The 27,618-nt window shown below is 43.8% G+C and overlaps 1 protein-coding gene and 1 long non-coding RNA gene across 5 annotated transcripts in view; one reads left to right on the top strand and one right to left on the bottom strand.

Annotated features, from left to right (window-relative positions):
• KCNIP2 (potassium voltage-gated channel interacting protein 2) overlaps positions 1-27,618 on the top strand; it is a 514,316-nt gene that overhangs the window by 381,997 nt on the left and 104,701 nt on the right. The window lies entirely within an intron of this gene.
• The window catches only part of LOC143769584 (uncharacterized), a 66,757-nt gene continuing 57,691 nt past the window's right edge, over positions 18,553-27,618 (bottom strand). Inside the window, exon 5 of one of the 2 annotated variants that reach the window (XR_013214426.1) lies at positions 18,553-18,679. This is a non-coding gene — a long non-coding RNA (uncharacterized LOC143769584). The remainder of the gene's footprint in view (positions 18,680-27,618) is intronic. The other variant, XR_013214425.1, reaches the window with a different exon arrangement.

Below are 27,618 nucleotides of genomic sequence, written 5' to 3'. Positions count from 1 at the left end.
GGCCAGCATCCTATTAACTCAACCCAGCGCGTCTCTGTTGTTTAAATTACCAGTAGTTTCCAACTGTTGCAAAACTGCAATCCCAGCATTTCCTGGGGCTGACAAAGCATGACCAGAGTTGTAGTTTTGCAACATCTGCAAAGCCATAGAGCAAATGAAATTCAGTTGTCCGTGGCAGGGTCGGGTGTTAAAGGGTCACTATTAGTTGATTTCCACTAATGCATTTGCTATATTACGTCTAGATGCTAAAAGTGCAATATCCCTTTAAGACTGGAGCAGAGGAGGGGATTGTCCAGCAATCACTGAGTGCAACATTGTATCTACAAACAAAATGAACAAAAATCTTTATTGTGTGTTCAAAAGTATCGCTTTATGCCAAAATATAGCAAAGCTGAATTTGCCATTTGACACAACTGATTGTGCTTTTGCATAGGACTGCATGTATAAATACTGTGTTATTTAACAGAGTCTACTTTTAGGAAAAGGGAACTCAGAGATACAAAAAAATGAATGCAAAACAACGAGTTAAAGGGTTTGTCCACGAAAAGAAAAACATGACTTCCTGTTTCCAGCCAAAACCAGCGCCACCCCTGTCTACAGGTCGCGTGTGGTATTGCAGCTTAGCTCCATTGAAGTGAATGGTGCAGGGCTACAACCTTTGGACGGGTGGTGCTGGTTTTGGATGAAAACTGCCTTTTTTTTCCCAATGCTAGACAATCCCTTTAAATAATTAACTATGTGGTTTATGTTGTTTGGGGAAAGGGAAATAGATGGAGGAAAAACACCCGGAGAAACGTCCCTGTCAGCCTTGTTATCCCATGACTCATGCAGGGCAAAGCAGTTGACAACTAAATGGTTTTTGCAGAAAATATTTCTTTTTTTAAACATTTCCCCCGAGACGTGATGAGGGAAATCCAAACGTTATGGAACATTAAGAAAAACTTCCAGTCCATTACATCTCATTCAAATCACTGCAGAGATAAAAGCCCTATTACTTCCTAACAACCTTTTACCTCCCCCGTAGACGGTGCAGCGCGCTCAGATCTGTAGGAGGGCGATGCCATCAGGAGCGCAGCACTCCATAGTCACACATGTAGAAAAGAAAGCACAAGCATCTGCAGGTCAGCTCCTCGGGGGCATAATGTTCTCAACAAGACAACCAGACCTGGGGGTTTCCTCTGTGGGAGGCTCATAGCCGTCACTGGATCTGCCCCTCTGTAAAGTATGACCTTGTTCCATTACTATGGTTTAAAAATGTGCCATATGTATTCAGTCTCCAGCCTTGCCTTATTATAGTGGTCTCCAAACTTATCCTAGGGCTATGACACTCAACCTTGTCCTAAGCAGTGATCTCCAACCTTGTCCTAAGCAGTGATCTTCAACGTTGTTCTAAGCAGTGATCTTCAACCTTGTCATAAGCAGTGATCTTCAACCTTGTCCTAAGCAGTGATCTTCAACCTTGTACTAAGCAGTGATCTTCAACCTTGTCCTGAGCAGTGATCTTCAACGTTGCTCTAAGCAGTGATCTTCAACCTTGTTTTAAGCAGTGATCTCCAACCTTGTCCTAAGAAGTGATCTTCAACGTTCTTCTAAGCAGTGATCTTCAACGTTGTTCTAAGCAGTGATCTTCAACCTTGTCCTAAGCAGTGATCTTCAACCTTGTCCTAAGCAGTGATCTTCACCCTTGTCCTAAGCAGTGATCTTCACCCTTGTCCTAAGCAGTGATCTTCAACCTTGTTCTAAGCAGTGATCTTCAACCTTGTTCTACACAGTGATCTCCAACCTTTTCCTAAGCAGTGATCTCCAACGTTGTCCTAAGCAGTGATCTTCAACTTTGTTCTAAGCAGTGATCTCCAACTTTGTCCTAAGCATTGATCTTCACCCTTGTCCTAAGCAGTGATCTTCAACCTTGTCCTAAGCAGTGATCTTCAACCTTGTCCTAGCAGTGATCTTCAACCTTGTTCTAAGCAGTGATCTTCAACCTTGTCCTAAGCAGTGATCTTCAACCTTGTTCTAAGCAGTGATCTCCAACCTTGTCCTAAGCAGTGATCTTGAACCTTGTTGTAAGCAGAGATCTCCAACGTTCAACGTTATCCTGAGCAGTGATCCCCAACCTTGTCCTAAGCAGTGATCTTCAACCTGTCCAATGTCAGTGACCTCCAATTTTGACCTATGACAGAGGCCTCCCCCCTCCCCCCATGGCACTAGTGTCCAACCTTGCCCCATTTCAGTGATCTCTAGCCTTTCTCTACAATAGTGGTCTCCAACCTTTCCCTTTTACAGTGATCTCTATCTTTCTCCTAGGGCAGTGCCCTTTCACCATTCCATTTGGCAGTAGTGTCTAACTTTGGCCTACTCCAGTAACCTCCAGCTTTCCTCTACAATCGTGGTCTCCAGCCTTGCCCTAGCACTGTGGTTTTCAATATTGTTTTATACCAGTAATCTCCAAACTTGTCATAGTGCAGCGGTCACCAATTCTTCGCCAGAATTGTGGTCTTCATGCTTGCCCTAGTGCAGTGGTCTCAAATTGTTCCCCAGGGCTTTAGATCCCAACCTTGGCAGTTGACAGTGGTATTCAAACTTGTAATTGGGCAGTGGTTGATAATTCTGACCTAGTTCAGTAGTCTCTAAACTTGCACAGTACAGTGGTCTTTAAACTTGCTCAAGCCAAGTCTCCAATGATTTTACCCAGGTAGAGTGGTATCCTATCTTTCCCTAGAGCTTCGGTTTTTATTTTTTACTTAGAGCAATGGTCTCCATTCTCCAATCTTGTGCTAGCTCAGTGGTTTCAAACTTTGCTGGAGGACAAAAGTTTCCAACCTTGACCTATGGTAGTGGTCTCCAAAACCTGTCCCAGTGCAGTGCTGTGGTCTCCATCATTTCCATAGGAATGTGGTCTCCAAGCTTACCTTAGTGCAATGGTCTGCAATACTGCCAGAGGACTGTGGACTCTAACCTTCCCATGGGACAGTGGTTTCCCACTGTAGTCTGCAAACTTGCCCAGTTCACTGGTCTTTAAACTTGCCCTAGGCAAGTTTCCAATCCTGATCTTACCCTAGCACAGTGGTCTCCTACCTTTCCCTAGAGCTATGGTTTTCATTTTTGTCTTATAGCAGTGGTCTGCAATCTTGCGGTAGCTCAGTGGTCTCCAACTTTGTCAGAGGACAGTATTGTCAAACCTTGACCTATGGCCATGGTCTCCAGACTTGTCTCAGTGTACAATCTTCAACCTTGCCATATTGTTGTGGTCTCCAATCTCCAATATTGCGCTAGCGCAGTGGTCTCCAGCTTTGTCGAGAATAGTAATCTCCAAAGTTGACCTATGGCCGTGGTCTCCAAACTTGGACAGGGGCAGTGGTCTACACCCTTGCCATAAAGATGCAGTCTCCAATCTTTGGTCATAGGTTAAAGGCCAGACTTATGTGCTGAAACCTCACCCAGCTGGTCTTCCATATGCAATACTGACTGTATGACCCAACTGAAGGAACTTGTCTTCCTGGTCTGGGGAGTCATTGCTAAGTGTAGACTCTTCATCCAACCAAGAGGTTAATCTTCAGGTCATCGAGAAAGGAAATCCGCCATTAACAGATACAACTGAGAAGCATGAAATGATCTGGATTGCGATAGATACAATTAAAGGTAAAAGGAATCATTAATCATCCCATTGTCTTGCCTTGGAAACGCTTGACCCTCGTGATCCATTTATAGCTAAATGCACAAGGCCGGCGCTTTAGTCTTGGGCTTAGGAGCTGCGGGTGTTCTGCTCCGGTAGACACCCCTGATATAAGCGATTTATGTACTTGACAGTGTCACTGGTTCGTTAGGGGTCTGTGAACATTCATTTTGAGTTAAATTGCTGTTCATTACTCGCCATTGTAGCATGTAATTAGATGCCAATAATGCAGGTTCATGCGCTGCATACATTATACAGTCCTGTAAAACATTCATCGTAGGACACCGGGCCCCCAATGAAAGCAATGTGATCACTGTGCATCCCCCCTGGACCTGTCTCCAGGACTTCGCGCTTCAGTCTTGGTTATGGATATGCATTTGACAACATGAAGAACGTCACATCTCATTACGACTCTCCGTGAGATCGCCATATAGCGCAATATAAGCAAAAGATTTCCATGTGATCGATAGAGGGAACAGTGAGGTCCACATTTAGGGGATGGCAAACTGGCTTACTGCCCAGAGACCCCTCCAAAGAGCGGATGGCCAGGAGCAAATTAAGACCACACAGTATTATTAAGAGGTGAATGGTAGATAATGCTATAAATCAATTTCTAAATATTGTCATGTTCTATATGGCAGTAATATGGGCCCCATGAGGCAGTATAATTTAATTACGGTACTACATATTAATTATGCATTATATGGTAATATGTATATGGAGCGCCCCCACACCGCCGCGGGGCCGAGGGGTACCCGGAGCCGGGCCTCTGGGTCTCAGTCCTGGGGTTGTCACGGTGGCTAGACCTGGTCCGTGGCCCTGCCAGTCAGTGGGGGACGTCCGGTGCAATAAGTGGTGATAAAGGTGCAGTTGTGAGGTGCAGATCGCGATAAATAACGAGGACACCAGGTTGCAGTCTCTTTACCTCTTTACTGAAGATCTTTGAGTCCTCAGTCCAGAATACGGTTCACCAGGCTGCGCAAGTCCGGCCGGTCCAATGGCACCTCCAGAGTTCTCTTCACAGGTGGAAATCTGTGCCTTCCTGCTTGCGCTATGTGTTGTGGTCCTTCCCTGCTGTGCTTACGGAAAGCCCCCACAACTGTTGTGTCTGTTTCTTAAGTTCCCTCACAACTCGATTAGATGATGTTCTGCTAATCCTCCGTCCCTCCCTGATGTTCTGGTTGGGACGGCACCCGTTTGACGGGTAGGCTCGGAGCTCTTCCGGGACCCTAGAGACGCCCCTCTCCACAAGTTGCCCCCAAGACTTCATAGGTGATTTGAGTTAGACAGCCCGCCTATGACTGACTGTCCTGCCGCTGTTTAGAGTATTGCTTGAAGCTGGATATTATAATACTCCCTCGGTGTTCCGGCCACCGGTAGTGCGCCTCAGTAGGATGTTGCTCCGGTCTTACAGCACGACTCCTACTGGTATTTCTCCTATTGCTATGATCTCGTTTCTCACTCAGCACAATCTATCTCGCTTCTGATCCTTTCTTGGGCACCGCCGCTATCCTGAGCAGGCACGGTCCCGTTACGTTCGTTCAAGTTGCCAAGCCTCTGTCAGGATCCCACCCCTGACAGAGACCCTACTGTATCTTCCCCCACAACACCCTCTGCCACAAGGTGTTGCCTGGTTCCAACCCAGTCAGCTTCTGACTAACTTCCTGCCTGACCCCCAGTTTACCCACTATGGTGGGGAGTGGCCTAGTGAATAGAACCCTTAGCTCCCCCCGGAGGCCCGGCTGTGAAATGTATTGGTGTATGTGATACCTGGTCAGATGAACTCCTTCAGTGCCATCAGACGCACCATAGCTCCCCATAGTGGCAGAGCCACAGTACTGCAACGACCAGGACTCTGGGGCGCTGCACATACGTGCAAGGCAGTATTATTGTGGAGCTATATGGTGGTACTATTTGAGCTTTCTAAGGCAGAATTATTTGGCCACTACATGGTGGTATTATTTGTACTGTAAGTGGCAGTATTACATTGGTACTGTATGATGGTATAATTTGGGCTGCATATGGCAGAATTACCGTGCCACTTTGACGGTATTATTTGGGCTGTACATGGCAGAATTACCTTGCCACTATTTAACAGTATTATTTGGACTGTATATGGCAGTATTATGTTGGCACTATAACACTATTATTTGGACTATATATGGAAGTATTACATTCGCACTATATGGTGGTATTATTTGGGCTGTATATATCTGAATTGTCTTGCCATTATGTGACAATACTATTGTCACTGTATATGGCAGTATTACATTCACACAATAAGGTGGTATTATTTGGGCTTTTTATGACTTAATTATCTTGCCACGTTATGTTTTTATTAAAATACTAGCGGAAGAGCCCGGCGTTGCCCGAGCATAGTAACTAGCTGTGGTTAGTTATAGCAAATTATAATGATTATATTGCACATAAAAACATTTCACACCATATATTCCACTACAGATTTGGAGCACAAATTAACTAATTGATTACCCAAGTATTGAGAGTGTTTTATTTTCAACTCATTCCAGAGCCTTTTGATAAACAACATTTTTGGCTTTTCCTTCCGGCGCAAAGATGAACAGATTTTTGGTATTTCCATTAGAAAAGCATGGAGATTGCAAATCGATTTCAACCTTGTGGGAGTGTAATACCAATTAGTTAGAAATGTTAAAGAAGGACTAATCTAGAGTGGCATTAGTTGTAGCTGTCTAAATAATTTTACAGCGAACCTGTCATCGGGATTTTGTTAAGCAAACTACAGGCATTGTTAGGGTTGGAGAAATCCATCTTATGTTTCTTTTTTTAATCTGTGTTTGAAGTTTTAAGTTAATGAGATGCTGGCGCTCCGGGGCGTGCCGGTATGTGGATTTTTTTTGGTGCCCTGGCCTCATCATGATCATTCTGGGCTTAAATGACCGGTCACTGAACCTTGACTCTTCAGTGACGTGCCATTGTGCCTATGCATTTAATATTGTGGTCTTCAAAAAAGAAAAAATTTGCTTCAACAAAGCGGTACTGGCGCATGCGCAATAGCATCTAATGGCAAGCAATGCTCTCAATCTGTGGGAAGCCATACCAGCCCTGCTGCCATAACATCACACCAGAGTACCCCTTTTAGCAGCGTCAGTCACCCCTGACCGAATACCACAGGTGGCGTCACAAACTTTTATTACTTCACAAACCCCTTTAAAGACCTTCCCTTTAACATGGGCTCCCAGGGCCACGGACCAGGTCACCGCGCCACTGTGACACATCCCTTTAAGTACTGGACCCGGTACTGAAAACCCCACGGCCCTGGCGGGCGTTCCAGCAGCACCTCTCTTCTCTCATTTTCCCATCACGCCTCTCATTTTCCCCATCACATCTCTCACTTTCCACCTCACGCCTCTCATTTTCCCCCTCACTCCTCTTACTTTCCCCCTCACACCTGTCATTTTGACCTCACACCTGTTATTTTCCGATAACTCCATTATTTTCCCCTCACTCCTCTCATTTCATCCTCACTGACAACTCTTCATTTTCACCTCACACCTCTCATTTTCACCTCACATCTCTCATTTTCTCCTCACTCCAGTATTTTCCCTCACTCCACTATTTTCCCTCACTCCACTATTTTCCTTCACTCCACTATTTTCCCCTCACACCTCTTATTTTCACCTCACTCCTCTCATTTTCCCCTCACTCCACTATTTTCCCCTCACTCCACTATTTTCCCCTCACTCCTCTCATTTTCCCCTCACTCCACTATTTTCCCCTCACTCCACTATTTTCCCCTCACTCCACTATTTTCCCCTCACTCCACTATTTTCCCCTTACTCCTCTCATTTTCCCCTCACTCCTCTCATTTTCCCCTTACTCCTCTCATTTTCCCCTCACTCCTCTCATTTTCCCCTTACTCCTCTCATTTTCCCCTCACTCCTCTCATTTTTCCTTCACTCCTCTCTTCCCCTCACACCCGCACAGCAACTTCCTGTTATGAGCACAGCGGTGTAATCCGTGAGGCTCCTCCCTTTCCCGTGCCTCACAGGAGCAACTCCATTCTAGACACGACGGAGCTAGATATGGCCTGTGCCTGCTGCGCACTGATACTCTGAAGGCGGCGGCCCTGATTGTAGCTTGCAGCAGCTGGGACGTCGCAGCCAGTGAGATTTGCAGGGTGGCAATCGAGGTGAATGTGTCTCTGCCCATGTGCGCTAACAACGTAGGCCGTGTGGACATGGCTTTGTGTGTGGAGTGAGTGTGGCTAAGCGGAGTGGGCGGGGCTATGTGGTGTGGGCGTGGCTTGATACATACACACACATACATACACTCAGCTTTATATATATATAGATTAGGTTCTGTTCACCTCTTGACTCCATTTAATGTTTCCCATACAGTCAAATATTTTCATTTTCTAAGGAAAAAAAATCTGTTTATTAAGCATATATTTGTATCATTTGGGATTTGCATAGTAGTTTTATCTTGGGAGTAGATGGCAGTATAATGTGGCTCTTTATGAGAACATTAATTAGATGCAGCTTAAAATTTGAACACTACGTGTTGCCTAAAATGATGAGAAAACTATCTAAAAGTGGAAAGCAGATGGGTTACTTTGCTCGTAAATAAGACTGACCCTACGGATAGTTGCATCAGGGCCAATCATCATCAGGTCTAACCTCTATAACCCTCCTGAACCATAATATGTCCGAGGCTATATAAGCCCTGTATGGAGGTGTAATATACAGTTGTGATCAAAAGTTTACATACCCCTGAAGAATTTGTGCTTTCTTGGCCTTTTTCAGACAATATGAATGATAACACCAAACCTTCTTCTCCACTCATGGTTAGTGGTTGGGTGAAGCCATTTATTGTCAAACTACTGTGTTTTCTCTTTTTAAACCATAATGAGAATCCAAAACATCCAAATGTTTCTGATCAACAGTTCACGTACCCCATATCTTAATACCGTGTGTTGCCTGCCTCCCCCCCCCCCAAAATCAATGACAGCTTGAAGTCTTTTGTGGCAAAAAGCCCCCAGTTCCTGCAAATTCCTGGGCTGTATAGCATGAACTGCTCACTTGAGATCTCTCCAGAGTGGCTCAATGATATTGAGGTCAGGAGACTGAGATGGCCACTCTAGAATCTTAACTGTGTTTTGCTGTAACTAATGACAGGTCAACTTGGCCTTGTGTTTTGGATCGTTGTCATGTTGGAATGTTAGCCCTGTGTGGTGGTGTTATATAAGCCCTGTATAATAATGTTATATAAGCCTTGTATGGTGGGGTTATATAATCCCTGTATGGCAGTGTTATATAAGCCCTGTATAATTATGTTATATAAGCCCTGTATGGCGATGTTATATAAGCCCTGTATGGTGGTGTTATATAATCCTTGAATGGTGGTGTTATATAAGCCCTTTATGGTGGTGTTATATAAGCCCTGTATAATAATGTTATATTAGCCTTGTATGGTGGGGTTATATAAGCCCTGTATGGCAGTGTTTTATAAGCCCTGTATAATGATGTTATATAAGCTCTGTATGGAGGTGTTATATAAGCCCTGTATGGTGGTGTTATATAAGCCCTGTATGGCGGTGTTATATAAGCCCTGTATGGTGGTGTTATATAATCCTTGTATGGTGGTGTTATATAAGCCCTGTATGGTGGTGTTATATGAACCCTGTATGGCGATGTTATATAAGCCTTGTATGATGGTGTTATATAATCCTTGTATGGTGGTGTTATATAAGCCCTGTATGGTGGTGTTATATGAACCCTGTATGGCGATGTTATATAAGCCTTGTATGATGGTGTTATATAAGCCCTCTATGGCTGGTGTTATATAAGCCCTGTAAAATAATGTTATATAAGCCCTGTATGGTGGTGTTATATAATCCTTGTATGGTGGTGTTATATAAGCCCTGTATGGTGGTGTTATATAATCCTTGTATGGCGATGTTATATAAGCCTTGTATCGTGGTGTTATATAATCCTTGTATGGTGGTGTTATATGAACCCTGTATGGTGGTTTTATATAAGCATTGTATGGCGATGTTATATAAGCCTTGTATCGTGGTGTTATATAATCCTTGTATGGTGGTGTTATATAAGTCCTGTATGGGGATCTATATATATAATTGTCTAAGGGTTTTTCTGTCTGTCTGTCTGTCTGTCTGTCCTGGAAATCCCGCGTCTCGACCAATCAGCGATGGGCACAGCATGGCAACGATGATGTCATAAAGGTTGCCTCGACCAATCAGCGACGGGCACAGTCTGCCGCGAATTCTGGAATCATCATTGTCTATATACTACGGGGACATGCATATTCTAGAATACCCGATGCGTTAGAATCGGGCCACAGTCTAGTATTATATAAGCCCTGTATGGCGATGTTATATAAGTCCTGTATGGGGATATTATATAAGCACAGTATAGCAATGTTATATAAGCCCTGTATAGTGGTCTTATATTAGCCATGTATGGTGGTGTTATATAAGCCCTGTATAATGATATTATATAAGCGCTGTATGGCGATGTTATATAAGCCCTGTATGGCGGTGTTATATGAACCCTGTATGGTGGTTTTATATAAGCATTGTATGGCGATGTTATATAAGCCTTGTATTGTGGTGTTATATAAGCCCTGTATGGGGATGTTATATAATGCCTGTATAGTGGTCTTATATTAGCCATGTATGGTGGTGTTATATAAGCCCTGTATGGCGGTGTTATATAAGCCCTGTATAATGATATTATATAAGCCCTGTATGGCGATGTTATATAAGCCCTGTATGGCGATGTTATATAATCCTTGTATGGTGGTGTTATATGAACCCTGTATGGTGGTTTTATATAAGCATTGTATGGCGATGTTATATAAGCCTTGTATTGTGGTGTTATATAAGCCCTGTATGGTGGTGTTATATAAGTCCTGTATGGGGATATTATATAAGCACAGTATAGCGATGTTATATAAGCCCTGTATAGCGGTGTTATATAAGCCCTGTATAATGATATTATATAAGCCCTGTATGGCGATGTCATATAAGCCCTGTATGGCGATGTTATATAATCCTTGTATGGTGGTGTTATATGAACCCTGTATGGTGGTTTTATATAAGCATTGTATGGCGATGTTATATAAGCCTTGTATTGTGGTGTTATATAATCCTTGTATGGTGGTGTTATATAAGTCCTGTATGGGGATATTATATAAGCACAGTATAGCGATGTTATATAAGCCCTGTATAGCGGTGTTATATAAGCCCTGTATAATGATATTATATAAGCCCTGTATGGCGATGTCATATAAGCCCTGTATGGCGATGTTATATAATCCTTGTATGGTGGTGTTATATGAACCCTGTATGGTGGTTTTATATAAGCATTGTATGGCGATGTTATATAAGCCTTGTATTGTGGTGTTATATCAGCCCTGTATGGTGGTGTTATATAAGTCCTGTATGGGGATATTATATAAGCACAGTATAGCGATGTTATATAAGCCCTGTATAGTGGTCTTATATAAGCCCTGTATGGCGGTGTTTTAGAAGCAATGTATGGCACTCTTATACCTTGTCTGTATGCTACTTTTATAGTTTCTGTATAGGAGTGTTATAGAAGCTGTGCATGGTTCTGTATGGTAGTGTTGTGTGCTCTTCTCATGTTATTGTTGCATGGTTTTATATTATGGTGTTATATAAGCCCTGTATGGTAAATGTATATGTTCTCTGTATGGTAGTGTTGTTTGAGCACTGCATGGCGCTGTTGTGTGTTCTCTGCAGGCTGCTACGCTATTATACAGGGTCTTCACACAAAACTAGAATTTCATCAAAAAGTTATTTATTTCAGTTCTTCAATACAAAAAGTGAAACTTATATATTCTATAGAGTCATTAGAAACAGAGATGAGCGAATCTGATCGGGTCAGGGCTTATTCGGCAACCTATAGTGCTTACCGAATAAACTGCAGGGGGAACCCAGATACCTGGAGCGCTCCGGCTGATCGGCTCCGCAGGTGCGTGTGTCTCGGCTGTGTCACCGTCACCACACATGCATGGTGAGCCCAACACACAGGCTGGACCATTGCCATGTAGGAGTGTTGTGTGAGCGTTGCATGGCACTATTATGGGTTCTCCATGTGCAGCTATGTGTTTTCTGTAAGATAATTGTCATGATTTCATTGTATGATGCATGGTACCGCCATGTGCTCTCTGTTTAGTAGTAGTATGTATCCATTGCATGGCACTGATATGATGGCACTGCATGGAACTACCTGTCCCCTGTACTCTAAGGCTATGTGCCCACGTTGCGGATTAGTGTGTGGATTTTTCTGCAGCGTTTTTGCAAAATCCTTAGGTAAAACGCACTGCGTTTTACCTGTGGATTTACTGCGGATTTCCTGCGGTTTTTGTGCGGATTCCACCTGCGGTTTTTACACCTGCGGATTCCTATTATGGAGCAGGTGTAAAACGCTGCGGAATCCGCACAAAGAATTGACATGCTGCAGAAAATACAACTCAGCGTTTCCACCCGGTATTTTCCGCACCATGTGCACTGCGGATTTCGTTTTCCATAGGTTTACATGGTACTGTACAACGCATGGAAAACTGCTGTGAATCCGCGGCGTCCAATCCGCAGCAAAATCTGCAACGTGTGCACATACCCTTACTGTAATGTCTTTTCCATATGACACTGCTGTGTCTTTTTGTAAAGTAGTGTAATGACATCACTGTTATGCATTTTCTTTATGGCTCTGTGATTTTGACACCACATGGTGCTATAATGTGTTTTCTGAATTTGAATATTTGAGCACTATATGGTACTGTTATATTTTATCATTATACCAGTATTATATGTCCATTGTATGGCACTGTTGTGTTTTCTCATTATAGCAGTATTACACTCACTGGCCACTTTATTAGGTACACCATGCTAGTAACGGGTTGGACCCCCTTTTGCCTTCAGAACTGCCTCAATTCTTCGTGGCATAGATTCAACAAGGTGCTGGAAGCATTCCTCAGAGATTTTGGTCCATATTGACATGATGGCATCACACAGTTGCCGCAGATTTGTCGGCTGCACATCCCAAAGATGCTCCATACAAGGCAGGATGGATCCATGCTTTCATGTTGTTTACGCCAAATTCTGACCCTACCATCCGAATGTCGCAGCAGAAATCGAGACTCATCAGACCAAGCGACGTTTTTCCAATCTTCTACTGTCCAATTTCGATGAGCTTGTGCAAATTGTGGCCTCAGTTTCCTGTTCTTAGCTGAAAGGAGTGGTACCCGGTGTGGTCTTCTGCTGCTGTAGCCCATCTGCCTCAAAGTTCGACGCACTGTGCGTTCAGAGATGCTCTTAGGCCTACCTTGGTTGTAACGGGTGGCGATTTGAGTCACTGTTGCCTTTCTATCAGCTCGAACCAGTCTGCCCATTCTCCTCTGACCTCTGGCATCAACAAGGCATTTCCGCCCACAGAACTGCCGCTCACTGGATTTTTTTTCTTTTTCGGACCATTCTCTGTAAACCCTAGAGATGGTTGTGCGTGAAAATCCCAGTAGATCAGCAGTTTCTGAAATACTCAGACCAGCCCTTCTGGCACCAACAACCATGCCACGTTCAAAGGCACTCAAATCACCTTTCTTCCCCATACTGATGCTCGGTTTGAACTGCAGGAGATTGTCTTGACCATGTCTACATGCCTAAATGCACTGAGTTGTCGCCATGTGATTGGCTGATTAGAAATTAAGTGTTAACAAGAAGTTGGACAGGTGTACCTAATAAAGTGGCCGGTGAGTGTATATCTACATTGTATGGCACTGTTGTGTTTTCTCATTATAGCAGTATTATATCTACATTATATGGCACTGTTGTGTTTTCTCATTATAGTAGTATTATATTTTCATTGTATGGCACTGTTGTGTTTTCTCATTATAGTAGTATTATATGTTTATTGTATGGCTCTGTTGTGTTTTCTCATTATAGTAGTATTATATGTTCATTGTATGGCACTGTTGTGTTTTCTCATTATAGCAGTATTAAATCTCCATTGTATGGCACTGTTGTGTTTTCGCATTATAGTAGTATTACCGTATATGTCCATTATATGGCACTGGTTGATGCACTGTTTGGCACTGTTATTTGTAACTAGTGTAGTCTTGTGATTTGACACTCTAGGTCGGTATTATTTGTAGGCGCTGACACCCTCCGCCTCGTGCCATCACAGGCTAATCTCCTCGTCTACCTTGATTTTGCTGCTGCACATTCAGACTACAGAATTATTTCTGTTTATCTCCATAAAACAGACGGTGGCTTCACTCAAATCCCGTCTTGTTTACACTGGTTAATAGGCATCCGCAGCCGCATGTGGGCAAATGACAAAAAGGAAGGGATAAAAGCCGGCGGCTGCTGATTACACAGAGCTTCAAAGTAACTAGGTAAAGCTGTATGGCATCAACAGTCAGAGCAGAGGTGTGAGCTGGAGGTTTCTACACCTCAATGCAGCACAGGGTCCCATCTCTTATACCGCAGCCTTCTTATGTAGCACAGGGGCCTTTGTCCTACGCCTGCCCCAGACCTCAGGTACACAACTACCTCTGCACATCTGCCCCCAGAGAAGAGGAGCCCTTGTCCTCTGCATGTGTGGCGCCCCAGGGTCCTGGTCGTCGCAGTGGTATTGCTTTCCTCTGGGGGAGAGTGATGTTACGTTTGGAGGCAAGGAAGGATAACTGCATCCAGGTACCACAAACATGCCACACTTCACACTCCAGGCAACTAGGGGGAGCTTTTGCTCGTATTTACTAGGTCACTCCCTACATATATATAACTGGTGGTCTGTAGGGATAGCTAGGGAGTTCCAGACAGAAGTTGGTTGCTGGCTGAGCTCAGCTCAGCTAGTTCCAGACAGCCGTCTGAGGAGGATAGAAGGTTCACGGAGCCAGAAAGAGACATTGAAGGCCGAATTGTTTGCACCGAGCGTGCAGGAGAGGAAGCACAGGAGAGGATACCAGAAGGGGACCAACCCCGAGCAGGCTGCCTCCTTCTGAGGCGCAGAAACTCCGGTAGCCGGAACACCGAGGTTGTGTTGACCTCTACGCCTTACATCAAAGACCGGCAGGACAGCTAATTGCACGTTACCTGTCCGCACCTACACCCAGGAGGCACGGTGATACCCATAGAGCCGGGTCATCTAAGAGACCCTATAAACAGGCTCAAGTCACCAGTCATATGGGTTTTGTCCTATCCTATCCGGGGGACAGAGAGAGAGAGAGATAACATCTGTGAGGACCTTATGTGAAGCTATAGGCAGTAAGGGACTACACCACTACAGCGCAAAGGAAGGCTTTTATTCTCCACCTGGACAAGGGAACTCTGGACTTGCCTCCAAACCGCCTGGACTCTGCCTGCCCTGTGATCCGGTGCCCTGGACTGTGGATGCTGAAGTCTTCAGTAAAGGTAAAGAGACTGCAATCCTGTGTCCTTGTTATTCTCTGCGCTACTCGCCATTCACCATCTAAACACCGGGAAGGCCTGGGGATACACTTCACCTGTGGGAAGGTATACCATCTAGCTGCCATAACATCACCCCAGCGGACCCCTTAAAGCAGCGTCCATCACACTGACCGAATACCACAGGTGGCATCACGAACACAAACTTTATCCCTTTAAAGACCTTTCCCCTTTTATACGGACGTCCCAGGGTCACGGACCGGGTCAGCCACCGTGACATCCCCCTGTGAACACCGGACCTGGTACCGAGTACCCCACTGGCCTGATGGGGCGCTCCACATGCCCTAGACCTCAGGTGCACAACTACTTCTGCACATCTGCCTCCAGAGAAGAGGAGCCTTTGTCCTCTGCCTGCCGTAGACAGCAGGTGCACAACTACCTCTGCACATCTGCCTCCAGAGCAGAGGAGCCTTTGTCCTCTGCCTGCCCTAGACCTCAGGTGCACAACTACCTCTGCACATCTGCCTCCAGAGAAGAGGAGCCTTTGTCCTCTGCCTGCCCTAGACCTCAGGTGCACAACTACCTCTGCACATCTGCCTCCAGAGAAGAGGAGCCTTTGTCCTCTGCCTCCCTCAGACCTCAGTTGCATAACTACCTCTGCCCATCTGCTTCCAGAGAAGAGGAGACTTTGTTCTCTGCCTGCCCTAGACCTCAGGTGCACAACTACCTCTGCACATCTGCCTCCAGGGAAGAGGAGCCTTTGTCCTCTGCCTCCCTCAGACCTCAGTTGCATAACTACCTCTGCCCATCTGCTTCCAGAGAAGAGGAGACTTTGTTCTCTGCCTGCCCTAGACCTCAGGTGCACCACTACCTCTGCACATCTGCTACCCAAAAAGACAAAACTTTGTTCTCTGCTTAAGCAAGGCCTCAGGTGCACCACTACCTCTGCACCTCTGCTACCTTAACAGATTAGCCTTTGGCCTCCATCTCCCCCCGGCCTCAGGTACACCGTTACTTCTGTACCTCTGCTACCAGACAAGAGGTCTCTGCTTGCCCTGTGCCCAATGTGCACCACTAAATTTCCTCCTCTGCTACCTGACCAGAGGAGCCTTTGACCTCTGCCTCCCCCAGGCATCAGTTACTGTACACTGCTACCTCTGCACCTTTGCTACCCAATAAGAGGAGCCTTAGTCCTCCACCTCACCCAGGTCCTAGATATATCACTACATCTGCAGCTGCTCTGCTATCAGACCAGAGGAAACTTTTTCCTCTACTACATCTGCACCTCTGCTACCTGAGAAGAGGAGCCTTTGTCCTCCGCCTGCCCCATGTACACTGCTACCTCTGCACCTCTGCTACCAGGGAAGTAGAGTCTTCTTTCTCTGCCGGCCCTGTGCCTTATGTGTACCACTACATCTGCACCTCTACTTCCTGAGCAGAGGAAGCTTTGTTCTCCGCCTGTCCCACGTATACTACTACCTCTCCTACTTGAGCAGAAGAGCTTTTGTCCTCCGCCTGCCCTATGTGCACCGCTACTTCTGCACCTCTACTTCCAGACAAGTAGAGTCTTCTTTCTCTGCCGGCCCCGTGCCCGATGTGTACCACTACATCTGCACCTCTGCTACCTGAGCAGAGGAGCCTTTGTTCTCTACCTTCTCCAGTCCTCAGGTGCCCACTACCTTTGCACCTTTGCGACCCAAGAAGAGGAGCCTTAGTCGTCCGCCTCACCCAGGTCTCAGATACACCGCTATTTCAGTAGCTCAGCAGATACTTTTTCCTCTACCTGCTCCAAGTCTCAGGCTCACCACTACCTCTGAGAAGAACCTTTGTCCTCCGCCTGCCCCGGATGTCACAGTTACCTCTGCACCTTGTATATACTCCCAGGTTTCTCAATAGATAAGGTGCCAGGCATTAGGCATTCATTGGCATTTCAGGCCTAACATAAAATTGTTAAAGTTTTTTTTAAAGTTATGCAACTTTTTTACCTCCCATAGAAGTCATTAAAAAGTTATGCCACGGTAGTGCCAATTACTATAACCGTACTTGACTGTGTGATGGCGGCCCTCTGGATGTGACACCACATGTAAAGTAACCTGTGCCGCTTGCTCCAATCCCTGCCACGGTACGGCGCACCCCGCTCACTAGGTGCGCCCCATCGGATTTAGGCTGTGCCGCCGTTCTCCTGTCTCGTATTCCTCCGTCTTTCCAGAGAATGGCGCTCACGATGACACGCGAAGGTCAGATACAGAGACGGTAATATCATTTCCCCCCCACCCTCTCGGTTCTCATAGCAACAGTGTTTGACATTCCTGCGTCGGGGGGGGGGGGAATGATAGTTAACCCTTTAAGTGCCATACTTGGGCAGAGGATGCGGTGGGATATGAAGAGCGACGCATTTTTTTGTGCAGGTTGTCACTGATGACGCCCGGAACCAAAAAAGTTAAAAAATGGCTTCTAGTTCTAGTTTGGTTCTAGAGACAGGACGCAACTGTAACAAACCCTCAGCTGCGAACATCGGACCAGGTTTTCAGGTTATGCAGGCAAAAAAATATTTTTTTATTTTTTTTTTTAAATTTACCGACAACAAGCAGAGATCTTGAAATGTTGAGAAATTGTCCGAGGGAACTTTATCTAGAAAGAAATGCAACAAAATGACTTTGTTGGAAAGGTGGTAATATATCATAGGGGTGCCGACCGAGCTAGTGGCGCCCCCTTTGGTGGAGGCAGACGATGCGCTACGAACAATTTTGGCTACTCACTAACACTTATTAAACACCAGACGCAGGATGGCGGCCGCAGGCTACCGGTTATGATGTTAGCGGCTCATCATATGGCGTGATGGCTCGGTCATGGCATGGGGGGAGGGGTAGTATCCAGCGGTTAATTACCAGTAACCATTGGAAGCGGATATGTCATCATGTTATAAATAAACGCTAATATTTATAGTCTCGGCTCCGCTACAAGCGCAGATTTAGATCAGGTCTGATCCCTGTGCAGGTGCTGCCCTCTAGTGCTCAGAAGCGGGAACTGTTTGTGGAGAGTTCTGCCACATTAAAACAAGTTTTTATGATGATGATGATTATTATTATTATTATTATGTAACCCTTTAAGAACTTGTCCTAGTTTAGCTCCTCAAAGGGATGTTCTTTTCTTAGACAGTTATTGCATATCCATATGTCTACTTGGACCTGTAACATATATTCAGGGGTCAGAAGACCGATCGTTTGTGAGAACTCCCATAAACTCATTGGAAAGAGTTAGGCATGGGTGGGCCCCTAGGCTCTTGCTCATTCAGGTTCCAGAAGTTGGACCCAAATCTCCTAGACTTTTATGGAATATCCAATGGATACAATAATGTAGCAGCGCTTACTGAATGCCAGCAGATGTACGAAGAAAACAATGTATCAAAGAAAAGAAAGTGACGTACATATAAAGAAGGCGGCACATCCACTTATATGTAACAATTGATCAACACTTTATTATCCAAACACACAAAATAGGAGTCAGATACAAGTATAAAAGTATAAGAAGTTCAGGTCCAGAGGCGTCACAAGGTCACAGACCGTCCATCACGGCCCCTAAAGAAAAAGCAGAAAGGTCCATGAGGACGGAGTGTGAAGCTCATCAAGAGAATGCCAAGAGTGTGCAAAGCAGTCATCGAAGCAAAAGGTGGCTACTTGGAAGAACCTAGAATATAAGACATATTTTCAGTTGTTTCACACTTTTTTGTTAAGTATATAATTCCACATGTGTTAATTCATAGTTTTGATGCCTTCAGTGTGAATGTACTATTTTCATAGTCATGAAAATACAGAAAAACCTTTAAATGAGAAGGTGAGTCCACACTTTTGGTCTGTACTGTACAGTGCCTACAAGTAGTATTCAACCCCCTGCAGATTTAGCAGGTTTAATAAGATGCAAATAAGTTAGAGCCTTCAAACTTCAAACAAGAGCAGGATTTATTAACAGATGCATAAATCTTACAAACCAAAAAGTTTTGTTGCTCAGTTAAATTTTTATAAATTTTAAACATAAAAGTGTTGGTCAATTATTATTCAACCCCTAGGTTTAATATTTTGTAGAATAACCTTTGTTTGCAATTACAGCTAATAATCGTCATTTCTAAGACCTGATCAGGCTGGCACAGGTCTCTGGAGTTATCTTGGCCCACTCCTCCATGCAGATCTTCTCCAAGTTATCTAGGTTCTTTGGGTGTCTCATGTGGACTTTAATCTTGAGCTCCTTCCACAAGTTTTCAATTGGGTTAAGGTCAGGAGCCTGACTAGGCCACTGCAACACCTTGATTTTTTGCCTCTTGAACCAGGCCTTGGTTTTCTTGGCTGTGTGCTTTGGGTCGTTGTCTTGTTGGAAGATGAAATGACGACCCATCTTAAGATTCTTGATGGAGGAGCGGAGGTTCTTGGCCAAAATCTCCAGGTAGGCCGTGCTATCCATCTTCCCATGGATGCGGACCAGATGGCCAGGCCCCTTGGCTGAGAAACAGCCCCACAGCATGATGCTGCCACCACCATGCTTGACTATAGGGATGGTATTCTTGGGGTCGTATGCAGTGCCATCCAGTCTCCAAACATCACGTGTGTGGTTGGCACCAATGATCTCGATCTTGGTCTCATCAGACCAGAGAACCTTGAACCAGTCAGTCTCAGAGTCCTCCAAGTGATCATGAGCAAACTGTAGACGAGCCTTGACATGACGCTTTGAAAGTAAAGGTACCTTACGGGCTCGTCTGGAACGGAGACCATTGCGGTGGAGTACGTTACTTATGGTATTGACTGAAACCAATGTCCCCACTGCCATGAGATCTTCCCGGAGCTCCTTCCTTGTTGTCCTTGGGTTAGCCTTGACTCTTCGGACAAGCCTGGCCTCGGCACGGGAGGAAACTTTCAAAGGCTGTCCAGGCCGTGGAAGGCTAACAGTAGTTCCATAAGCCTTCCACTTCCGGATGATGCTCCCAACAGTGGAGACAGGTAGGCCCAACTCCTTGGAAAGGGTTTTGTACCCCTTGCCAGCCTTGTGACCCTCCACGATCTTGTCTCTGATGGCCTTGGAATGCTCCTTTGTCTTTCCCATGTTGACCATGTATGAGTGCTGTCCACAAGTTTGGGGAGGGTCTTAAATAGTCAGAAAAGGCTGGAAAAAGAGATAATTAATCCAAACATGTGAAGCTCATTGTTCTTTGTGCCTGAACTACTTCTTAATACTTTAGGGGAACCAAACAGAATTCTGGTGGGTTGAGGGGTTGAATAATAAATGAACCTCTGAAACAACTTTTCACAATTTAAAAAAAAAATAAACAAAGAATTAACATTCTTTTTTGCTGCAGTGCATTTCACACTTCCAGGCTGATCTACAGTCCAAATGTCACAATGCCAAGTTAATTCCAAATGTGTAAACCTGCTAAATCTGCAGGGGGTTGAATACTACTTGTAGGCACTGTATATGTCCATGGGTTTTCACCATATTATATGTCTTTTTCGATATAGTCTTTATTATTAGGAGATAAAGAAATCCAAACCTACAGGGCCCTGTGTGAAAAAGTGATTGTCTCCCCTTTAAAACATAAATTAACAATTCATCACATCTTTTGGAAGCGGAGTTCACATTCCTTAGCCACACCCAGGCCTGATTACTGCCATACCTGGTCTCAATCGAGAAATCACTTGAATAGAACCTGCCTGACAAAGTGATGTAGACCAAAAGATCCACAAAAGGTATACATCGTGTCGTGATTACAAGACAGTCTGGAACAAATGAGAAACAAAGTAATTGAGATATATCAGTCTGGACAAGGTTATTAAGCCATTTCACGAGCTTTTGGACTCCAGAAAACCACAGGGAGAGCCATTATCCACAAATGGCGAAAAAATGAAACAGTGGTAAACTTTCCCACAAATGGCCGGCCGATCAACATTACCCCAAGAGGGTAGTGACGACTCATCGAAGAGGTTGCAAAAGACCCCACAACAACATTCAAAGAACTGCAAGCCTCACTTGCCTCAGTTAAGGTCTGTGTTCATGACTCTACCATCAGAAAGAGACTGGGCATAAATGGCCTGCACCTCAGAGAGCCAAGATGAAACCCACTTGTGAGCATTAAGAACATAAAGGCTTGTCTCAGTTTTTCCAGAAAATGTATTGTTGATTCTCAAGACTTTTGGGAGAATACTCCGTAGACTGACGAGACATAAGTTGAACCTTTTGGAAGGCATGTGTGGAAGTAACATAGCATTTCAGAAAAGGAACATCATACCAACAGTAAAATATGGTGGTGGTAGTGTGATGTTCTGAGGCTGTTTTGCTGCTTCATGACCTGGAAGACTTGCTGTGGTAAATGGAACCATGAATTCTGCGGTCTACTAAAAAATCCTGAATGAGAATGTCTGGTCATCTGTTCGTGACCTCAAGCTGAAGAGCACTTGGGTTATGCAGCAGGACAATGATCCAAACTACACCACCAAGTCCACCTCTGAATGGCTTAATAAATGCAAAATTAAGACTTTGGAGTGGCCTAGTCAAAGTCCTGACCTTAATCCGATTAAAATGCTGTGGCATGACCTTAAAAAGGCGGTTCATGCTCGGAAACCCTCCAATGTGGCTGAATTACAAAAATTCTGCAAAAATGAGTGGTCAAAATTCCTCCAGTGTTGTAAAAGACTCATTGCCAGTTATCGCAAATGCTTGATTGCAGTTGTTGGTGCTAAGGGCTGTCCAGACAGTTATTAGGTTTAGGGGGCAATCACTTTTTTACACAGGGCGCTGTAGGTTTGGATTTCTTTTTCCCTTAATAATAAAGACCTTCATTTATAAACTGCATTTTGTGATTACTTGTGTTATCTTTGTCTAATATTCACATTTGTTTGGTGATCTGAAACATTTAATTGTGACAAATATGCAAAACAAAAGGAAATCAGGAAGGGGGAGAACACTTTTTCACACAACTGACTATAGATAGATACTGTAGAAGACAATAGATAATAGATACTGTAGATAATATTGTACATACAGATGCTTCGCACAAAATTAGAATATCATCAAAAAGTTAATTTATTTCAGTTCTTCAATACAAAAAGTGAATCTCATATATTATATAGAGTCGTTACACACAGAGTGATCTATTTCAGTGTTTATTTCTGTTATTGTTGATGATTATGGCTTACAGCCAATGAATAGATGATATTGTGAGCAGCATATATATGATATATTTATTTCCGCTCTTATTTTGCGCCATTAGTTTTTTGCACCTTACAGCCCTGATCACAAGACTTTTCGTCTGCTCGCAGTTTTGCGCGTTCTCACTATTATTAGGACTTGCGGGGCCGCGGACAATGAAGGATGTAGATATACGCAGGATCGGGCAGGATGATACTAATTATATGGAAGCCATTATTTCATTATAAGGCTTGGGATAATCACTGTGACCGACCCCGGAGGAAAATCTGATTAATTTCTCTTTATAGGAGGATAATCTTCGCTATGTAAATTCCAGTATGAGGGGATCCATTAATCACTGATCTCCCATCCATCTCCATTGTATCTGCTCGGTCCATTGTCTTAGGTAGACGGCTGACTCACGTCAGTATGACGGGGGCCGCACCAGCCCATTATGCGCCTCTCGGACCCCTGTGCTGCTCGTTACTTATTTGTATCCAGTGAATGCAGAAGACATGAAACTAAAGGCTCCTGGACCCCAATGTAAAGCCTGCGACAAGGGGCCCCCACTGTCAGGTGCTTCCTATAGTGCTGTCTTCTCATGGTAGAGCGGCCCCTCTAAGGCAAAAACTGCATCCCCTATAACTACAGCTCTCTTCCGGGGCATGGAGTGCATACATAGCAATTGCATAATATAATATTCTTCTTTTCCCCATGTGCCCACTCCCAGAATACCCTATAATACACTATTAGGGCTCCTATATTTAAAGGGGCTTAACTTCAATATTGATGAACTATACTTAGGCTTGTTAAGGACCCGACTATAAGGACCCCCCTTCCAATCAACCACAATGTGCTAGAAATAGCACAGCGCCATAATTATGCAGTGGCCATGAGTGGTACTGCAAGCTCTGCCCCATACAAATGAATAGAAGACTACTTGCAGTACCATTTATGGCCACTGCATAATAGAGGGCGCTGTGCCATTTTGGTGACATTTGATCCCTTCAATCAGCTGATCTTGGAGTTGTCAGGAGTCGGACACTCAGTAATAATTGATGGCTAATCATAAGGACAGATAATCAATTTTTCAAAGAACAGAGCCACACCTGTCTACAGGTTGTGAGCGGTATTGCAACTACAGGATCATAACGCACAGCGTTTGTTTGGTGTCTGTTACCATAGAGACACATAAGTTTGCATCGGAGCTGTGTACACAATACAATTGCAATATTTTTTTTTTATTAGAACCTGCTGCAAAGTTGCTTTATGTTAAAGTTTACATACAGTGAGAGGTCTCCATCCCCTTGTTCTGCACATGACCATGCACCGCCAATCAATGAAGATTAAATGCAGATTTAATGTGACAAGGTGCTCGGGACGGCCCACACTGCACCGAATACCTAATTTACATATTATATGAAGGATTGTTTTCTTGGATCTAGCCCAATGGCTTTATGGGCATCATAACGAGTTTAGCCCATAAAGTAATTTTTGCCCCCAACAAACTCCCTTTAAGCTAATGCCAGAACTGATTTGATTGGCTGCAGGGGCTGGGGATGCCGCATTTTATTGCACCATTTGATTTAATAATCGCTGATCCAGATGCTTATCGCTCCATTATTGCTGCAGGGTCTTGATCACATTAGAGACCCTCAGGACTATTTAGGGAAATGCAATGGTATATATGTTTTTGCAGCATTTCCATTTATCCTGCACTCCCCGGTGTGGTCACCGCTCACATCTGGATGCATCTCATGGTTCTGAATATGCAGCAAAAAGCAATTTACCGCCCAAATCAATCAAGAGAAGAAATCAGCAGATTTATCATTTATATTATATGAGTCTATATAACGGCACACAGGGTGGGATATATTAATACTGGAAAAATGCTGCTCGGATTGGGGTTTAATTAATAACTTATGCTCTAGTCACCACCAGAGCTGCCCCCTGCTGCTTCTTTGTAGATGTCAATTTCATACCAACATGCATAAACTACATCTCTCACAATACCATAAAGCAGAGCGCGGCCGCGGTGGTTAATATGAGATCAGGTAGGACACAATTTAACAGATGAAACACAGAAGAATTGTGATTGCAGCTCTGGATACGAAATGAAAATTTGGCCTTTTTTGAATGAAACAGAAAAAAAGTTATAAAAGTTTTAAGAGACTTGAAAAAGTTGTTGACGGTGCCACCTAGTGTTTGCCAAGAGCACTGCAGGTGAAAAAAAATTTAAAACACCTTTTCTCCCCCCACCTCAAATTCCACAATACATAGGAGGATAAGAAGTGGTGCCCCAAAAATGAAAGAGGGGACAGCCAGGATTTTTAATGTTTTTTTTTAATGTGGTCTGTATTAAAGGGGTTCACCCTGTATATATTTAGGGGGTCTGCATTTTTCTATGGGGTCTCGTCTGAGGTCTACCTTTACTTTGGTGGTCTGCTGTATGGTTGGTATGTCTTTAGGAGGTCTTAACTGGATTTATTTAGGGTGGTTGTATGGAATCATATTTTCCTATTGGGTCTGATCTGGGGTCTTTATAAAATGGGTCTTATATGGGGGGTCTACATTTATTTCAAAGGTCTAGTATCTATTCTGAGGGTCTCTAACTTAAGACCCCTGTCCATTCATTGCCCTCCTTCCCAATTTTCCATTTTTGATGGCCGATCTCTAGAGAACCCGGACTCCATGATCTCATATATTCAGTAATAGACTCCAAAACAATCCGGCAGGAAATGAAGGCTTCCATTATTCTAATGATTCCCCGCATCTCCCTCATGTCGCTGCATTCATCACCATCTTCTCCGCTCAGACAACTAGAAGATGTGGCTTTTTTCCTGTGGCAAAATGCATTAAGGATTTTTACGGTCAAAACATGTTTTTTCAATTATTCCATTTTAAGACTGTAATCAGCCAGCAGGCAATTGTGGGCTATAATGATGACATCTCCTGCTAACGCGGGTCCTGGAAACGCAAATCATCTGCTTTCTAGCAATGCATTGGAAGACGATTGGTAAAGAGATATCATATAGGGGGGTCCTGGTCAATGCAGCTCACCTATGAGCCAGAGTGGAGAAAATTGGGAAGCTCATCAAGAGAATGCCAAGAGTGTGCAAAGCAGTTATCAAAACAAAAGGTACTTTTGAACTACTACTACTACTTTGAAGAACCTAGAATATAAGACATCATTTCAGTTGTTTCACACTTTTTTGTTAAGTATATAATTCCACATGTGTTAATTCATGGTTTTGATGCCTTCAGTGTGAATGTACAATTTTCATAGTCATGAAAATACAGAAAAATCTTTAAATGAGAAGGTGTGTCCAAACTTTTGGTCTGTAACTGTACATGCACACACACACGCACACACACACACACACACACTGTGAACTCCATATGCTACAGTGCTTCTAAAATGAAAAAAGAATTGTAGCAACTTTTCCAGTGTTGTGAAAATATCGCGATTAGTAAACTGGTCTTTTTAGATCCTAGTAGAGAAGCTCAGCACCCTGGACAGGGACATTAACTTACAGATATTACATTTAAAGGGGTTGTCGAAGCCTTTTACATTGATGGTCTGTCTGATTGATCAGCTGTTCCCTGTGATGGACTGATGAGCAGCACAGCGCCACCAACTGTGCAGCCAGGTACTGTACATCTGCCCCCTATTGACCTGTGGTCATTCTATATATTGATGGAGCTCTACAACTAAGCACCTCACTGGGGACAGCTGATCATCAGGGCTACTGGATGTCGGACCCCCACAGATCAGATGATGATAACCTATTCTAAGGTCATCAATATAAAAGTTCCGTACAACTCCTTTATTCCGGAATTTATCATGAAGGACACATTTAAAGTCATTAATCTGGCTGTAAATTTGTTAAAGTTCCGGACAATGTTTTATAACTTTGGTGCATCTGCAGATATCGCATTCTATCTAAAGCTGCTTTTTTCATACTTCTCCCCCCCCCCCCCAACGGAGTGAGAATCAAAACTTTTATGTAACTTTTTAAAAAGTTACAATTCATGCACCTAGCGTACACCTATTGCCCAGCTAACCGCGCTCCACTTTCTCATCTACTTCTTAAAAGTGTTAAGAGCGACATGAAATTATTAAAAGTTGTGAATATTTGTGCAAAGAAATGATGGGCAACAAACTTTGTAACTTTTTGACACCAAAAAACGAATATAAAAGTGTTGATAAATTTGTCTCCATGCCTGTAGCCTGTACATCGGTGCACGGTGACTGTGCAGATATAATGTGGACAGGACTCATGGAGAGTGGGTGAGATTAAAGACCCTGAGTGCAAATAAGTAGGAACAAAGTAGCAGAGACAGAACCTTATTGCCAATGAGATCTTGGGAACAATCACAACAGCAGGAGACGAGTGTGCTGATTTTGGCAGAGAAAGTGACCTTCCTAATTATTCCATTATGTTAATGAGGACTGGGCATCATGCTTTTATTGGATTTATGTGTGAGAATAGATAATCCTTTAACTAATGGGATAGTGAGATTAAGGATCAGCTAAGGATAAATGTTCTGATTTTGTGGGGTGGAAGTGCCCTGTCCACCATGACTATATTACTTGGTAGCATAATAATTTTAGAAGAGGAATAGAGCCGAGAGTCATATAAAATAGTATAATTGGTAACAAATCCCAGAAAAATTTCAGTACGTCGGGAGATTAACATGTTGATCTTGAGGGAGACAGTGACCGGTCCTATTACGTGATGATATGTTGTGGCATGGTTGTGGGTTGACCGATTTTTCTCCATTGATTCCCACATCATGACTTACACAATGAACATTATTGGACAACACATGATACCTCGGGAGATGGATGTTCTGACCTTTTGGAGGAAAGTGAATGGTTCTGAGTACAGGGTTGAACATGATATGACCACTGTCATACAGTTGACTCATTAGGAAATCCAGTACCAAAACATATCATGAAAACCATAGCTTCATGACAATGAGAGTAGGTTGATTTTGTAAGAGAAAGTGACCTGTCCACTGATTAGTATCATAAAGTCTTATAAGAGAAATTCTTCCCCAAATTAGATACTGGGACTAAGCACAGCAGCACAAGAAGAGTATGTTCATCTTATGGGGGAAAGTAACCAATTAATGTGAGTAAAGTGTTGAAAACCAGACTGAAAATGTCAAAGATAGCATCATAAAACTGAGACCAAATGAGACTGTAAATTCACACAGCAGCAGAAGAAGAGTATGTTGGTTGAATTATAGAAAGTGACCTAAGTGTTTGTGAGATTATGGAGGTCAAAGCTTCACATGTCAGGCAGCATCATGAACAGGCCTTTATAAACCACACTGCAGC

This window comes from Ranitomeya variabilis, chromosome 4, assembly GCF_051348905.1.
Source record: "Ranitomeya variabilis isolate aRanVar5 chromosome 4, aRanVar5.hap1, whole genome shotgun sequence".
NCBI lineage: Eukaryota > Metazoa > Chordata > Amphibia > Anura > Dendrobatidae > Ranitomeya > Ranitomeya variabilis.
The sequence above is the reverse complement of the archived record's forward strand: the minus strand, read 5'-3'. Positions and strand labels throughout refer to the sequence as shown.